Source organism: Marmota marmota, unplaced genomic scaffold (genome assembly GCF_001458135.2).
Source record: "Marmota marmota marmota unplaced genomic scaffold, marMar, whole genome shotgun sequence".
Lineage (NCBI taxonomy): Eukaryota > Metazoa > Chordata > Mammalia > Rodentia > Sciuridae > Marmota > Marmota marmota.
Window position 1 is genome coordinate 7958 of NW_026006790.1, and position 4997 is coordinate 12954.

A 4997-nucleotide genomic window follows, 5' to 3' on the forward strand; every position below is an offset into this window, starting at 1 on the left:
TATATATATATATATATATATATATATATATATATATATATATATTACATACATACACACCCACACACTCCTAAAATTTACATATAAGCATATTATATATATATGGTCTTCTTGATATCTGTAATAAGTAATATTAATTGGCTGTTTCTCAATAACATAAATATTTTAAGGTCATTATTTTTAACACAGATATAAGCAAGGACCAAAAGAACTTCACAGGCATCCCAGGGGCTCCAGAGGCTGAGACAGGAGGATCGAAAGTTCAAAGCCAACCTCAGCAAGTCAGGGAGGACCTAAGAAACCTAGCAAGATTCTCTTTAAATAAAATATTAAAAAAGGCTCAATGGTTAAGGCCCCTGAGTTCAATCTATAGTACAAAAAAACCTAAAACCAAAAAACAAACAAAAAAATTCACAAGCAGATGTTATGATTGAGTTGTTAGTGTGTGAAGCCAAAATACCTAGATATTTCAAATATTCACAGGTCAATATGTTGTTAAAAGGGATTGAGTATCACTACTGTGCTCAATTTAAGTGATTTAATAAAAATTTTCTTCTTTCCCTGTATGGAGCAAGAGTAAATGAAGGGGATTGATGGGAGGGAGGAGAGGAGAGACGGGGCGGTATGAGGGAACAAAATTGACAAAACTATTCTATTCATTGTAAATATGCCAAAAATGAATTCCACTTTTGTATAATTTTAGCATACTAATTAAAAAACAACAGATAGGAGATCAGTTGAGGAAGAGGATGAAGGTGAGAGAGAAGGGTAGGGAAAAGGGAGGTCCTGGGGAATGAGACTGAAAAAATTATGCTATGTGCATGTACAAAAAAATTCACAATGAGTTTTAGTGTTGTGTATAATTATAATGCACCACCCAAACCACAAAATTAATAAAATATTTAAAACAGTCATATAACTTAAGTAATTGTTTTTCTCCTTTTACACATTAGAAAATTGCCCAGGTGTGCTTATACTATTTCCTGTTATTTTCTCTTTTGCCTTTTTACCCCCAGTTAAATCAGAGTGTGGTCTGGCAAAATAATGGATTAGACTTGCCTTCAGGTCTCTCAAGTAAGCAAGTAGCAGTCCCTATAATAGGAAGTATTGACCAGAAAGTCCATTACGTAGGTATATGAAAGTTAGCACCCAAAGTCTGGGGCTTAGCACATTCCCTGTTGTCAAAGTCTCCAACTACAAAATGGAGGGTTTATTAGGAGAAAAGTAAACTAACAACAACAACAACAAAAACAACCAAAAAAATAAAGAAAAAAGGAAAAGTATTACCAGACTACTGTAAAATGGAGAGTCAATGGGAAAATGCCAAGAAATGTCTTACACAACAGGTATTTTACTAAGATTTAATGGGCTGATAAAAAGAAACCTATATTGGATGGCAGCTTGGAAGAATTCAAATAATAGTAAATGTTGGAGAGGATGTGGAGAAAAAGGAACACTTTTACACTGGGTGGGACTGTAAATTAGAACAACTATGGGAAACAGTATGGACATTTCTCAAAAGACTAGGCATGGAACCACCATAACACTCAGCTGTACCACTCTTTGGTATTTATCCTAAAGAATTAAAGTCATCATTATACTACAGTGATGCATGCATACCCATGTGTACAGCAGCACAATTCATAATACCGAAACTATGCAACCAGCCTAGGTGTTCAACAACCTAGGAATGGATAAAGACAATCTCTCTCCCTCTCTCTCTCTCTCTCTCTCTCTCTCTCTCTCTCTCTCTCTCTCACACACACACACACACACACACACTACATGTTTTATTCATCCATAAAGAAAAACAAAACCATGTTATTTGCAGGAAAATGGATGGAATTTGAGATCATTAGTTAAGTAAAACAAGCCAAATTCAGAAGGTCAAGGGTCACATATTTTCTCTCATATGTGAAAACTAAAGAGAAAAAAGGAAAAGAAATGTGGGGTAGGGGTTTCATGAAAATCAAAGGAAGATCAATAGAGTGGAGGAAATGGACCGGGGGAGTTGGGGGAGGGAAAGTGAAAATGCTGAGGAGTGATATTGGTCAAATTATGTTGTTATATTGTGTGCATATATGAATATGTAATAACAAATCTCACCATTATGTACAACTACAATGCACCAATAAATATATGGAAAAACCATATTAAATAAAAATTTCAAAAATGTTACTTCAAACTTCATTATGTTTTAATTATTGAGAGGTATAGTGTTCGCTAATACTACATTTGTGGTCAGTGATGTATGATTATGTAGATTTAACTAAACTATATTAAAATTTTTAGTTTACCATGGAAAATGAGTCAAATATTAAAAGATTTTTAAAACATAAATATTATTTGACTGAGTGCTTCATGTAGAAAGAAGGGAAATGAGAAGACCCAAAAATGTTGAAAAACTGCTGGAATAACTGGCACACAATGTTTTCTAGTCATTAACTATTGATCATAAATTAAGGTCTGGATAAGGTAGTTCTAGTTCTTACAGAGTGTTCATAAACATTCTTTGTTTTTCCTTCTTCTTTGTACTGGAGATTAAACCCAGGGGTGCTTAACTACTGAGCCACATCCCAAGCCATTTTTATAATATTTGATCTAGAGATAGGGTCTTGCTGAGTTGCTCAGTGCCTTGCTAAATTGCTGAGGCTGGCTTTGAACTCATGATTATCCTGCCTCAGCTAACTGAGCCACTAGGATTAAGTTCATAAGCATTCTAAACACAGATGATAAGTGCCATTTTTGTAGAATAAAGTTAGCAATAATATTGATATGTTTCTTAATTTTCCTTAATAAGTGACTTTTCTTTCTTTTTCATTTTTGGTGGTACTGAGGATAAAAATCAAGGGCCTTGTGCATGAGAGGCAAATATTTTACCATTGAGCTACATCTCAGTTCTAAAAGTGATTTTTATTAAAAGGGGAAGTATATTTATTATTCTCTCTATTTTTCTTCAAAGAGTTGTACTTATTTTAGTTACCATAAATTTAATCTCTAATGGTGTTGGCTTTTTATGATAACATGCTCAACTGAATGTCACTAAAGTAGGTGTCCATAGACAATACACAGAATACATAACTTAAGTATTGTAAAAATAGTTTTGTCACAACTGAGAAGTATTGCAGAAGGTGTGTGTACCTCAAGAGTGAATATCTTACTTTGAATACCTGATAAATAAATAAATAAATAAATCTTAATACACTATTATACCATAATTTATCATATCTCTGATTATATATAAGGTTGTTGACACAAAATTCACATCTTCATACATATATTTTGTATAATGATGAGGATCCCCTTTCACTATCCATACAATTCCCCTTCTCACTCCCTTTCCCTCCTACCCCTATTCACTATCTACAAAACCTTATATATGTCATGAAATGCTTATTCCTGGGTACCTCCCGTGGTCCAGTTTAATTACTCCTCTTTGGACTGTTCCTGTCCATGTACCTGGTCACTGTTCTTGGAAACATGCTCATCATTCTGGCTGTCAGCTCCGACCTCCACTTCCACACCCCCATATACTTATTCTCTCCAACCTGTTATTGGCTGACTCTATTTTACCCCTGATGAGGTGAAATCACCCAAGAATGATTGTGAACATCCAAAATCACAATGGAATCATTTCCCATGTGGACTGCATTACATAGATGGCTCTTTTTTTCTTGTTTTTTGAAGTAGAGATGGTATGTTGCTGTCATTGCCTAGGACATGTTGTGGCCATGAATTTCTCCCTACATTACTCAATCATCAAGAACCCTTGACTCCGGGTTTCTTAGTTTGGTGTCTTTTGGTTAGCCCTGGGACACTAAGGTGCACAATTTGATTGTATCATAATATTTTTACTCTATGGATGTAGAAATTTCCAATTCTTCAGTGATCCTTCTCAACTCTTTAATGTCACCTGTCATGATGCCTTCTCTAATATCATTGTCAAGTATAGTGGCATATTTGTGTTTTTCCCATCAGGAATTCTTTTATCTTTCTAAAATATTTTCTCCTCCATTCTGAGAATCCCATAACCATGTGGGATGTATAAATGCTTCTGTAACTCTGGTTCTCTTCTGTCAGATGTTGGCTTATAATGTGGTATCATCATTGGAATGTGCCTTGGTTCAGTTATGTCAATAGCCCAGAAAGTGTTTGGTGACCTTCGTCATTTACACCTTGTTCATCCTTACCCTGAATCCCTTCAACTACAACCTGAGGAACAGAGACCTAAAAAGTGTCCTAAGGGGACTACACAGCAGAACTGTTAAGACCTTAGCAATCAGTTTAAATGTAGGGTGGAATAGGCAACAGAACTACAAAAATAAACCTGGAAATCTAGCCTGCCTCTTGCTCACCTTATTGTTGTGGTATAATGGCTTCAACTTGTCAACCTTTCTGATGGGAGAATATTGGGTGCCAATTTTGTGGCTGGGAGGACTGGCAAGTTTTTTATGTTGTGTAGAAATTTTCAGTTTGGCTACAGATGCTGGTGATGGATGCACCACAGTGTGAGTGTGATTAATGCTACTGATCTGTGCCCTTGGCAATGGGGAAAATTGCCATTTTTAGAGGGAATGAGATTTCACCATCATAAAAATGGAACAAGGCAAAGGAAAAAAATAATGAAAGAAATGACAATACCCAGGAGCTTCCTCTGGTGTAGAGGAAGAGCCCAAGAGCTTTTTCTCTTCCTTAGCTGGCATTGATATGAGGAGACTTTTAGAATTTGTGGTAACTGGACCAATTTGGCTAATTAGGAGCTCTGTGCATTGGGCTTCCAAAGTCATATACCAGTCAATAATCAGTCCGTGCCTGCAGCCCTTCAGTTTGATGGCTCCAAGTCTAGTGGGCTCCATCCCTGTGCCTTCTCCTTCTATGGTTGGTCTGCTTCAAGAAGCTCCTATCTGAGACTGCATGGATAGAAATTGTGGGGACAGAGCCTGAGGCTTCATTGAGTACCAGGCATCAGATGGGCTCTGGATCTTCACTCCTTGGCC